At 29.8% G+C, this 14,012-nt stretch overlaps 1 protein-coding gene across 1 annotated transcript in view; it reads right to left on the bottom strand.

Moving 5' to 3' along the window:
- Positions 1-14,012, bottom strand: part of LOC145325154 (uncharacterized) — an 85,902-nt gene that overhangs the window by 18,460 nt on the left and 53,430 nt on the right. The gene's annotated exons all lie outside the window — the stretch shown is intronic.

Genomic DNA, 14,012 nt, shown 5'->3' with positions numbered 1-14,012 from the left:
CAAACAAGGACAATCAAGTTCAATAGTATTACTAGCCATTTAAACTTACATCGACGATATGACATTTAGTATAATTGACGAAACATCGACATGACGTTGTAATATGGTGTATGTATGTATGTAGCCTTAATTCTCTGAAGTTAGGATTCAGATGCACGAGAAGATTTGAGATGAGAATCCTTTGGCCAATCCTAGGTTGGTAAGCTTCGCGCACAGCTGAGTGTATTCTATGTTACATTACAAGCTGACCCGCAATTCTCGTGGAAGCTACTCAACTATTACATCACCCTGGCCTAGAGTTTTTGCAGGTGTTCCATATTAGGCCAACCTAATTAATGGCACTCTCATATGAATACGGAGCATGAACGAGGGAAAGCACGATTACAGGTGCTTGATAGGTAGGATCCTAACTTCCTACAAACCTCCCTCCTTACAACCTAAGGGCATCTCAGGGAAGGTTGCGTGATTATATTCTGACAAATTGCAACAATATTTGTCATCCAAGTGCAATATCTATGAGGGGACTTGAACTCGGATTTTCCCAACCACAGCGTAGTGCGCTAACCACTACTCTATGGGACACCCATTAATATGGTTGATATTTTCCTCGGCTCTATGTCTAAAATTAAGAAACATTTTCATTTGAATCATATCTTTATTATGATACTTGCGGCTACGCCCCTAGAATCCAGGGACTCTGTATTTAAAAAGGCAGAAGGTAAGAGAAGGTCAAAAAATTGCATAAAACCATCACGAAGACTTACCAAAATTTGAAATTAAGATAACCTAAAACAAAAAGAAGAACTTAGATATTGAAGAAAAGATTCATTACATGTAACACAAGGATGAAACAATACATAAGCAACAAAGCACAAAAAATGGATTGACAAACACACAAAAATATCGCATTTTCCCTATAGTGAAACAGACGAACAGGCAAAGTAAATTATAGAGTTGCTTCGACATTAACATACACAAACACACACACACACACACACACAAAGAATTAATACGTATCAATTGCATTAAAATTAGTGTTATTATTAGGCCTTCCAGCAAATAGAAATACACCCTTTCTAAGACAAAGATATATCTTCTGAAGAAACTAAAAATGATAAATTGAAAAGTAAAATGGAAAGAAAAAGAATTATAGACAAATAATGAAACCACGAAAAAAAAATAAACGAAGACCTAACTCCAGATAATAGAAGGATATATACTCTAATAAGGAATTGCTTTCTTTATTGTAATTAGGTTATTTGATATAATATATATGTATACCTAAATTCTTTATTTGAGTCTACCTCACACAATTACCATTAAGAACATTAACAATTTAATTCATAAAGACTCAGATTTTTTTGTTTTAAGAATCCTAGTCAAAATTAATTTGCTTTCTTACCCTAAAGGTATTACTCTGTTATTTCAATCTTTTTTTCTGTACATATTTTTGTAAATTTTATTACATTCTTTATTCTGAAATTCATTCATTCTATTTATAAATTCTGTATTTAATCTTCTCAAGTATCTGACGGTTATTTAAAAAGCCTAGGTAACAATGGCAATTTTAAGTGACCATTTTAGAACCGAAAAATAAACTATGTTTACGGCCCAAGATTAGATAATAAAATGCTTAGCGGTTAAATGTAAGCTGGGGTCAATTTGCATTGGTTTAAAAACAAGAATGATAATAATCATATGGACTGCTTCAAGATAAAACAAATCCAATCTTTTTTACAATACCATTGAGTATTGACTATTATGAAACTTCCCTAATAATTATGAAACCCATTCATTAATATGTCGTCTGTACGTCTGTCTTTTTATCCAACACAGACACAGACTTGTGTATAAACAGACATCATGTCTCTTTTATAGCGTTTCTTTTGATCTAAGTTTTGTTTGTAATATTTATCTATCGTATCGCATTATAAACATCTTTTTACGAATCTAAAAATGTACAATTTTAAGATTAAAACCAGTTTTGTTAGTCTCGAAATGCCGAAAAATGGGATAAAATACGTCGCTACACATATTTTTTTCAGTATGGCTGTGAACCGGTTCATATCCAGCGGATATTAATCGGTTTCGAAGCCATACTGGAAAATATTTCTAAATACTATCTAAATCAAAATTGATTTCTCCATTTTACCGACGGAAGCGCTGGAAAGCATAAGGCACGGTCGGATTGGAAGTATGCTTTGATAAAATCAAATTAATTAATTGACATTTGACATATTTAGTATGTATCATTAGTATTAGGATAAGTAAATGTAATACAAAATGTGTTTTATGATTGAATTGTTGAACTAAATCTGGATCATAGAAAGAAAACGAAGTAGCGGGTTTCGTAGTATTTTAACAGTAGCTTTTGATAGGTTATTTTAGGTTAGGTTAGGTAAATATTAATGATTTCCCCGCAGGGGCTAGAAATGGGAACAAATTTACTGTGAAAATACGACAAAACCCGCTACTTCGTTTTCTTTTCATGATTACTAAATCTTTTATGATCTGGAATTATTTTTGCTTCAATACAATTTTGGTATAGTCCCTTTCGTGGCAACGCAAGGGGCGATTCTTCGTATTTTTACAGATGGTTTTCTCCTATTTCTAGCCCCTGCGGGGGGCTCTAACCCTGCGGGGCCAATTACCTAACCCTGTGGGGCAATCACTAACCCAATATAACCTAACCTATAAAGAGCCATTTTTAAAATACGAAGAATCGCTCCTAGCCGTTGCCACGAAAGGAACTGTTCCCTACAATTTAATTGGTTATGTTGACCTAATAAAAAATAATTATCTACATCGAACTTGTTTCTTTTTTGCTCATAATACACTAAAACACAATAAGCAAACACTTTTTTCTAAGTTAACTGTCCCTAAATTGCTAATTATTAACCAATCATTCTGAAAATCAGCGTCCAATAAGAATGACAATCACAGATTAATATAGTTAACCTTTCTGTTTTAATTTTAGCAACATCATACTTAAGCAGTTACTGTAAAATTCTTTAAAAATTCCTCTAACACATTTTAATGTAAATAGTTAAATCATGTCTGTCCGTTTGTACATTCAAAAAGTATATTCTTAATTCTATTTAAGAAAATACTTTATTATTGTTGTCTAACTATTGCTTCGTTATAATTGACAAAATTATCCTTTTTTTTGTTATCGTTTGCATTCTATATAATAAGTCCTATTCTATGATAAAATCATCTATGTATTAAAATTGCAAATATGATTAACCCTATATTAACCAATCAATTAAACCAATGGGTGTGCCCTCGCTTCTGCAAAAGTTTAACTTTAGAAAAGTGTTACATTTTTGCTAAATTTAAATAACATTTTTTAAAATTATCCAAGTAAATTCAAATGACAAGTTTTGCAATAGTTAGCATTTCTGTTTTCTTTTGTTTAATTGAATAAAAAATACCTTTTTTGCATAATTGATGACACACCAAATCATAAATGTGTAAAGGGTTAATCAAATTTCTAACCAAATATGAATAAAGTAATAGGTATGTTAATTATAGTAAATTTTATTTTAATTAGGACAGAAAAAGGTTTAATAAGATTTCAAGAAAAGAATCTTTTTTTTACTTAAGAACTAATATATCCTGATGTAAAAGTAACAAGATGTGTTTGTCTGTCTGTTTTGAAAGATATGTTTTTCCTTTTAAAGCAGAGATTTTAATAGCGAAAGAGAAGGCAAAAATATCCCCCCTATCTAACATTCTAAATATAATTTTCATATGAAAACGTCTCTGAAATTGGAGAGTCGACTTATTTATTTCTTTACAGTTCATAAATACTTCTGCCAATACCTTTATCCCAATTACTAAGTGACCCTATGCAAGCATACATGCATGACATTATTTATAATGCAATAATAATCAGTCCAGATTCCCCTATTAGCGGTCCACCTACTCTGTAATTATCATTGGATGTCTATCATCGTGACCATCCGTTTGTAAAATTGCAATTGACAAATTGTATGATAAAACAGGTGTAACCAAGGGCGTGAATTTTAAGGGGTGTCAACAACACCCCCAACTAAATTTAATTCAACCCTCCAGATTTACATTACAAAACTCTTTGCACGCCACTGGGTGTAATAAAATACAATTGGAAGTAACGAAAAGAAAATAATTGTTTTAAAATTAGTAAACAAACAGTATTACACTAAAAAATGAAAAAAAGTTATGAATATAACACAACTGTACTATTTAAACAGCCTTAATGTGGGACTTTGGTTTAATTATTGATTGTCCCATATTTAAACTATTACAATTATAAATAAAGTAGTAAGGTGTTTTATTTGCCCGTTAAGATCTCGCTAACAGATTAAGTTCTTCGTTTAGGTGTCCTAGGCCCTTGGATGGTTTGACTCTATTTTATTTAAATTAGATTTTTATGACGGTTTTAGGCTAATTTGCTCCTCTCCCTCTTCCTTCAGATACTGAGCCCCTAAATGTAAGGGCGCAGCTTTTAGTTCTATTAAAAGAGCCACGTTTAAGATCTTTGTTGGTTTGCTACGTTATTAATGGACTATGTCATCCTTGTGAATTATGATAAATAAACAATTAAAGGATTAAGAGAAAGATAATTAACCTTGGTGAAGAAAATTTATTAGAAATTCATTAGATTTTATTTCTCAATAAACAAATTATGTTTTGATATTCATTATTCATGCTCGAAGTTTACAAGCGTTGCTTTCTTTAAAACCAGGAAAATATGCCCTTATTTCAGCATTTGGAGAAAAAGGGTTTCAGTTTTTACCTTTTCTACCAATTCAAACAAGGACCTCTTAAACGATGGTCTCCAAAACCAGGACCTTAAACGTTGGTCTTCAAAAGTATATTTATCTGTACATTACATCCAAGGTTTTCGTTGCTTTTGATATACAATTTGGTTGAACTATTCATGTAATTCTTTTCAGAAAAACATGTATTTTAAAATTTTCTAAAAGTTTGCTTAATTTTACAACATTTAATAATGTTTATGTTCTAAAGCAAATATCCTGCCGTATGTTAGATTATAATGAACAAATAAAGGGGTTATCATAAATAAACACAAAACTTTAGTTGGTCAAACAAGGATGACAATTTTAGTTTCCACCGTAGAATGTATTATTTTAATAGATGATATAGTCAGTTGATGGAACATAAATTAATCTTTCACTCATATCATTTTGTTTATTGTGACGTATTTTCAGAGAGAGAGAGGAGACAAAGGGCTGTTTTTTAAACTAGCTAGAAAGTTTTATAACAAAGTTTTCTTTTTCGTTAGCTTTACAACTTTTGGGACTTTAGTGAATTTTGATTGTTATTCTTAATTAAGTTAAGAGTTTAAACGTTTCAACCACTAAATTTATTATACAGAAGGGGTAATTTTGTGTATCATCATTGGGGATGTACATAAATTTATCGGCTATTGTCTTATCCCTTTCAGATCTCTGCGTATTTTAGTGAATATTGGTGGGAGGAAAGGTGTGCAGATCTATATAATATCCAGCTCGGTTCTTTTTGACGCATGACAAACAGACATACAGCAAAAAAATTATAGAATAGCATAGCTACGCTACAGACAAACCACAAACATTTAAAAGATAGGGTAAACACAAACGCCTCCTGTTTATTGTTTATTAATATCGATTAGACAAAAAAATCTCAAATTTCACATCTGTATTTTGGTTCTACATCATTCATAATTTTTTAGTTGAATCAATATTCTTCATTGAAAAATCTATGCTGTGCTTTTTTTGATTAGCGAAATTTCTATATATTTTTTATATCGGTATGTCTGTTTTGCCTACTTTCTCTTTATTTCTTCTATTATATTTATCCCTAAAAATTTGTTTAAACTTCTCTATAATAAAACGACTTTGAATGAATCTGCCAACTTTATTCTTACTTTTTAGATTTTTAGCTAAATTAAAGTTTACTACTCTATTTTTTAAATGTACGTTACATATTAACAAAATCATAATTAATCCTTTACTTATTTAGTTTTTTATTTTCAATTTCTTGATTTTAATATTAAATTCCCATAATCTGTGACATAATGATAAACAAACAATTTATATATTGTGTACAATCAAGACCGCTAAAGATATTATGATCATTAAAGCTATCATATATGCAATAGTAAACTTCATTGCAAAAGAACTTTATTATTATTTTTTTACTTTGATTACTATTCATAATCCCCAATATTATTTGTATGTTTTTAATGTAACTTTATAGGAAGCGATAAGACACTTGACAAAATAATATTGATTTACTAATCTCAATTTAACGCGCATCAAATTAAAGTTAGGCTGCTTGCGAATTTTGATCAATTTTATAAAAAAAATAATTTTTTCAATTCTACAAAATAAAAAAAATGGGTCATGGAAAGAAAACGAAATAGCGGGTTTCGTCGTATTTTCACAGTAGCTTTTAATGGGTTATTTTAGGTTAGATTAATGTAAATGATTGCTCTTACAGGGTTGGAGATCCCCGCAGTGGTAGAAATAGGAGAAAAGCTAGTGTGAAAAAAAAAGACGAAACCCTCTACTTCGTTTTCATTCCATGATCCAAAACATTTTAAAAGACAATTTTGTATATAAGTAGCTATGCAATATAAAGTTTAAACTAGGAAGCTAGTCAATATTAAATCTTAAACCATCAAAATCCATTTTATTTTATTTTTCACAAAATAAGGAATTAATTATAGAAAATTTCAAAACTCCGCCAAACCCCTAAAAATATGTAAGTAAGCCGAAGTGTTTAGTAAATATAAAGAGAAACATGAAATTTTAACGGTTTTCATAAATAATCACACTTTAAGTTAACATAATTGATTTTATAAATATCGTTAGAGAAACACTAGTGAAAAAATCCCTAATAAAATTATTCTCTCTTATATTCCTACAGGGTGTTTCAAGAGAAATGCGTTTTTTAAAAACTTAATTATGCATAGAAAATAAAACAATTATATAAAATGCTTTATAGCTTTGGAAAAACTTTTCTGAGACATTTATGTTTCAAGTATTTAAAAATTATTATTTCAACAAATTATGCCTTAAAACCGGTTTTTTCCTAAGGCATTGTTTTTGAAGATTTGCAGAATTAAAGGTTGTGTAAAAAATGCTTGCATTTTTAAAATTCAAATTGCTCGGCTTGTATTAATAGTAGAAAAATGTTATGCATATTGTTAGAATTGTCATTAACTCTAGTTTTTGGATATATAAGAACCATTTCTGTGCTACGTATAGTTTAGAAGCTACGTTGTAAAATGTTCAAACTTACTTAAAACTTTTCAACCTTTCTCACATTTTTCAACGTAGCTCCTAAACTACAAATAGCACAAAAATGGTACTTATATTTCCATAAACTAGAGTTTATGATGATTGTAACGGTATACATAAAGTTTTTCTACTATTAATACAAGCCGCACCATTTGAATTTTAGAAATAGGCGCATTTTTTCCACAACCTTTAAATTCGTAAATCTTCAAAATTAAGACATTTGGAAAAACCGGTTTTTAAAGCAAAATTTATCGAAAAAATCATTTTTTAAATATTTGAAACATAAATGTCCAAGAATAGGTTTTCCAGATACATAAAGCATTTTATATAATTGTTTTATTTTCTGTGCCTAATTAAGTTTTTCAAAAACGCATTTCTCTTGAAACACCCTGTAGGAATATCAGTTTATCAAATAGGATTATGACTTCCTTGGTTAATGGCCGATTTTATAACTAACATGTAATAAGAAATATTAATCATCTTAAAATAGTTTTCGCTTCCTTTGAACAAAATTGACAAATTTCAAAATTATCCACCTTTTATTTCCTATGTAAAATAAAAAAAATTAACAGTATTTCTCTATGAACAACTAAAACCTCTATTTTAAATATGCAAATCTAATTCCTATAAAATAATTTTGCTTTCACTCTCACCCCAGGGCGCACAAATTTTTTGGGGGTGGGGAAAAGGTTAAATGAAGGACAATCCATTCCGATGCCATTAATTTATTTAGTCTGAGTAATGATAATATTGCATAATTTATAAAACTTTTTCATGTTCTTAAGAAAAATCTCAAAAAATAAAACTATAATAAAATACGTAATACCCAAGGATATTATGGGATAAAACAAAGGCCGGTAAATTGATGTACATCCCCAATGATTATACACAAAATTTTCCCTTGGCCTTTCTGTAGGTTAAAATTAGTGATTAAAGCGTTTGGACACTCAGCTTAATGAACAAACAAATAAAAATTCATTAGAAGTCCCCAAAGTTGATTAGTCAAAAAAAAATAAGAAAGTGTTTAGTGCATAAACAGTCCAATGCCGCCCCTCTCCATGCCTTATACTTCAAAACAAATCTGTCTTTCTGGCTGTTATAGAGATCTTTAGTGACATATGTTCTTTATTAGTATATTGGCATTTTCTTTAAACTTAATAATTTTCTGACTCGAAATATAATTCCCTTGAACCAAACTGGCATATAATAATATAAATGGTCATCCTATTGTCCCTTAATTTAAATATGGAAGCTCTATTTAAAATGGTCGCGGATTTACTGATTATTTTAGTGTTCATTTAAAATAGCAAATATTTTAGAAAAAGAAACGGCAATCATTCAAAGAGAAACGGGACTTTCGGAATACATCCGTACACCCCATTCTTATCCCAATACTTATAAGCAATGTTTTAAGAGGATAATTGTTTTGTTCATTGGATGTCAATTTGCATCCCACAGCTGTTAAACTTACCTAAAATTATAGAAGGAAATAATTTAAAACACAAAAATAAAATATTTCTAATATATTTATCCATGAATATCACATGAGAAATTTTTTTTTTATCAATGAAAGCTTGAAAATCATAAAAATCTTCTTTTGTAAGACGGAAGGACATGTGCGATTTAATAATAGGTTATAGCTGTACTACAATATATAAAATTAGCTTTTTGCAATATTTTGACTGTATCGTATAAACATTAATTTGAAAAGCAACCGTATCTCCCGTAACAATAAAATCTCCACCTTTTACACCTTTGTTAATAAACAATTACTAATATTTAAATAGTTTTATGGGATTTATTTAGAATATACCTTCGATACATTTCTTTAACGGCCCTTTCGATTTTTTTATCAAAAACAATTCATTGAATATGAAATGTGCGTGTATAACCATCAAAGTAAGTAAAGAAAAAAATATTCTTAAGTATGGCTTCAAAACCAATCAATATCCAGTGGATTAGAATCGGTTCAAGCCATACTGAAAAATCACTTATAGCATCGAATTACAGACAATTTTCCGTGGATATTATATGAAAAATTAAAACCAGTTTTGTTAGACCCAAGGGAGAGCTGTCTATAATAGTTTTAATGGAAAGAAGAACATTTGAATATTATGCAGTTAAAATTTAAATTTTATCAATGACAGATATGCTTAATTACAATGTAGCTGCGTTAAAATTGTATCAAGATGGTTTTATATTAATTGTATTATGGTATATATCTAAAATCTTCATAATCCTATAACCAGGTGTTATTCTCTTTATTAGAACAAGTAAGAGATAATCCAATGGATTGCAAGCTGATAAAAAAAACTATAAAAAAACATTTAGAACAATATCCAATATTAAAAAGAAATGTGCGTTTTTATTGAAATTTTGTTATAAAGTATAGTTTTATAGTATTTTACCATTAAAAATGGTAAAATAAGAGCTTTAAATAAATTCCTCTTTCTATTGTTCATTGTTATAAACCCATATAAAAATTCTTTCAGATTTTTAAGGTTTAATCTAAATCTTTTATCATAGTCTTGCAGCTACTCTATAAGTAAGGTATGTAGGATTTAATAGCCCTGGAAATATTCGAACGTCCAAAGCATAACAAATCATGGATGGACAAAGGGACAAAGTGAGTTATAGAGCATATGTTCAGTGGCCATAAGAGAAAGAGAGAGAAAAAAAATTTAGAAGAATTTGACATATAGTAAATCACTAAAGGGAGAAAGGTTTAAATAACTTTATCTCCCCACCTTGTGCAACCTTTCTATTGGGTCATTGAAAATCAACCAATGGTGTCGCTTATATTAACACAGCTAGGTAGTATAAAATAATTTAGAAGCAGACGAAACAGGTCTTTGAAAAAGGAAGAGAGGTAGTTGTCTGTATATACATCTATACTATAGATCTGTTTATAGTAGAAAAATACAACACTTTTATGAAAGGATATATTATGTCTGTTGTAATAAGACCGACAGACAAAGTAAGTTGTAAAATTGATGCAAACAAATGTTCTTATGGAGCTCATTGTCTTAATTTAAATTTGCTTTCAATATTGTTCCTGACGTCAAATTTTGAAAGCCCTTTGCTATAAACAGAGTTATTATCGATTATGAAAGGATAAGCGTGCCGTAAGGAAGGTCGATACATTAGTTACGCACAAGCATTGCTTAGTTAGATGCACGTATGGGATACTGTGTTTTGATACAGATATCCTAAGATTGTTATGTAAATTAATTAGTTTGAAAACTACGAAGATATGATCATTTTCCAATCACGACTCATTAAATTCCACTGGATAGAAATCACGTAAACAATGAGAAGAACATAATCTATCCTAAATCACAATAATCCATTCATATGTGGCTCACTCGCACACATACATTTGAAGTGAAAATAAATTCTCATATTTCCTAGGATTTTAAGTTAGTCATATGTGAAGTTTCAAATATTATTTTGACTCTGTAAATGTTCAAGTTAGGGCAATAAACGGCTAATTTTCGTTTTATTTGGGGTCCGTGGGAAAAAGTCTGATAATATCGGGTGTAAGGGGTTTATTATTATATTTCCATATACGAGTATATACTGACCCTTGTCCGAGAGGTGTGAAATAGTCCAAAATATAGGGGATATAAAATATTAAAATTCTGTAATATCTCACTACCCTTCTGGACAGAATATAAAATATTTTTTAGCTAAATATCATGTGATTTGCATGATTAGGAATCACGGAACCTTGGCATATTTTCTAGAACTTTCTTGGCTTTTTTTGTAGCTTAACGTTAATTAAAAAATACCGAAATTATAAGAAGCAAAAAGCGGTGCATATTTTCTAACCCTGTCGGGTAATCATTAAAATTTACTTTACCTAACCTAACCTAATCTTCATAAGCTACTGTGAACGTACGATGAAGCCCGCAACTTCGTTTTTCTTTCCATGATCCTAATTTTCTACTAATACTCCATTTGCAAAATATGCGAATTTCCCAAAACTGCTTCTGATAAAAATTGTTTTAATACTTCTTTTTTATATAAAATAAATATGATTGATATTATTTTGTTTTATTATCTATAATATAATTGGCCAAAAAGCCTTCATAAAGTGTTATAAAGAGAATATAGTATCACTGAAGATTCATATATTCCAACTTTCAATATGTAACTTTGAAGCAATTTTGTTTGTTTTCTACATTACCGAATACTTTGTGAAATCAATTCGTCTCAAATGTAACTTTTCTTAAAAATAGGTTTCTAAAACTTGAAATATAATTTTTAACTTTTTTTACCAATGAATGATGAAAGTATAAATTTAAGAACAATTTGAAATATTTACCCTCTAACGGCTAATTTATTTACTATAATTTCATCGTATTAAATCCAAATTTAATCTTGTTTCTCCCCCCCCCCCCCATCCCAATTATTACCATACCATTACCAGGTTGGTTACGATATTATATATTTGTTTTTTATCCGTGGTTGAGGTTGAGGTTTTGATTTGAGCAAGGGGTCGAACTTGAAACCTTACTTTTAATAAAGCAGAGCTTTTCTATGATTAGAGTCGGTATGTCCGTCAATTACGGTTAGGTATGTCCTTTAAACAGTATTCTGTATTTAACAATTTTACAAAAAAAATGACGTATGATTTTGTCAAAAATAATACATTTATAAGTCCAAGCAAACGAATGAGAAAACGTGATTATAAAACGTTGGGTACCAGTATAATTTACACTTTACAGTCCATTCAATCCCTACTTGCCTTCCGGGTTTTTAAAAATGGACAAACAATGAAATAATATGAAATATATACATGGATATACTGAGAAAGAAAATTTGTAGTTAATTTAGCTTGCTAACACAGAACTCGTTTATTGTTCATTAGTTCATCTAGTAGAAGGGGAGTGGGTAGATTGGGGGGTGGGGGGTATGGTTATTTTAGCCAGCTATGAGTTTCACTTTATCAGAATACATGAAAATATGATGCAGCATCCAAGTAATAATATTTCCGTTGTAGTAGCGCCTCTAAAATGGAATGGACACACACACAAATAATCTATGATTCATACCCATATCAACAAGGATCACAACATCCATAAAAGCGAAATGAAATGTAATTTAGAAGCCATATTGGAATAGATATTTATCCTATTTATTAACGAGTACTTTTAAGTCAAGTTTTTATTTTTATATAATTACTGACCCAACGGTTTGAAATAGATATTTATCGCATTGTGCCGTATATGTAATTTAGAAGCCATATTGGAATAAATATTTATCCTATTTATTAACGAGTACTTTTAAGTCAAGTTTTTATTTTTATATAATTACTGACCCAACGGTTTGAAATAGATATTTATCGCATTGTGCCGTATATGTAATTTAGAAGCCATATTGGAATAAATATTTATCCTATTCCTATCATATTATAGACAACTGACATTATTCTTTTATTTTAGTAATTATGGGAAAATTGAAACAAATTTAAAATGCACGGAAAAATGTCTATAAAAAAAACTTAATTATGAAATAGCTTCGCTCCAAAAAAAATAAAATACTGAAGGCGAAGGGAAACAAATCTAAAATCTTAAATATATATGAACATAGCTTTGTAAGTATGTCTGTCCAGTAAGATCTCGTAAATTTACGTAATATTCATTAAGATTTAAGAAGTTTTAAATGAAAAATAGTGAAGTGAACACAATGGAAATTCTTTTAGCTTGGACAATATACTCCCCCCCTCCCCTATTTAAGAAGGGTTGACCGATATGAAATTCTATATTTAAGAAAGGTTGACCGGTCACCGATATATGAACTTGATTTATGACCCCCCCCCCCCCCAAGAATAACAACACAAGGTGACAAGACATATGGAAATTAGGAAATAATTGTCATCCTTGTTGATATAAGCTGAATATTAATGAAGAAGAATTGTCCTATCGATTTTAAACTTTCCATTATGATTTCTGTAGTAGTTAGGTACAATTCAGAAAGCTTAGCAACTCTATAACCATTACCAGAATGTCCGTGAGTCCATTTTAAACATTTTGATTTTTATCCGTGGCGAAGTAGCGAAGCTCTAAAATTATGAATAATAAATAGACCATTTGGAACACAATGTATGGTTGTCTTTTGAAGCATTAAGCTAATAGAAAAACGTTAAAACTTAAACAATTGAATTTACAATTACATAATCCTAAATTTGCTATTATTATTTTGTTTTATTATCTTGATTAATAGCTTTACTAGGGTGATAACAGATATAGTTCAAGGAGCTAAAGGTATAAGACAATGAGCGATAAATTGATGTCTATCCCCAATGATGATACACAAAATTACCCCTTCTGTAGATTAGATTTAGCGGTTGAAACGTTTGGACACTCAATTTAATGAAACAACTAATCTAACTAAAGTTGTTAAGCCAACGAATAAGAAAACGCTATTATAAAACTTTGGGAACTTGTGTTATTTTTTTGCTAAAATTATTAATCTTCCTTAATAACTATAACTTTCTATTATCACCTTCCGGCTTGTTATTTGGGATGTGTGGAGTGGAAAATTTTTAACAAGGATGACAATATCCATTAATGCAAAACATTAACATAAACGTATAAGTATATTTAGTAAATCAAAATTATAAGTAAGTATTCTGTCCGTCTGTAAAACACGGGCCAAAAGCCTTCATAGCCGACGCCAACATATATCTTTTATTTTAATTAATCCATTTACGGT

This window comes from Acartia tonsa, chromosome 7 (assembly GCF_053477335.1).
Source record: "Acartia tonsa isolate MP-2025a chromosome 7, ASM5347733v1, whole genome shotgun sequence".
Classification (NCBI taxonomy): domain Eukaryota; kingdom Metazoa; phylum Arthropoda; class Copepoda; order Calanoida; family Acartiidae; genus Acartia; species Acartia tonsa.
The sequence above is the reverse complement of the archived record's forward strand: the minus strand, read 5'-3'. Positions and strand labels throughout refer to the sequence as shown.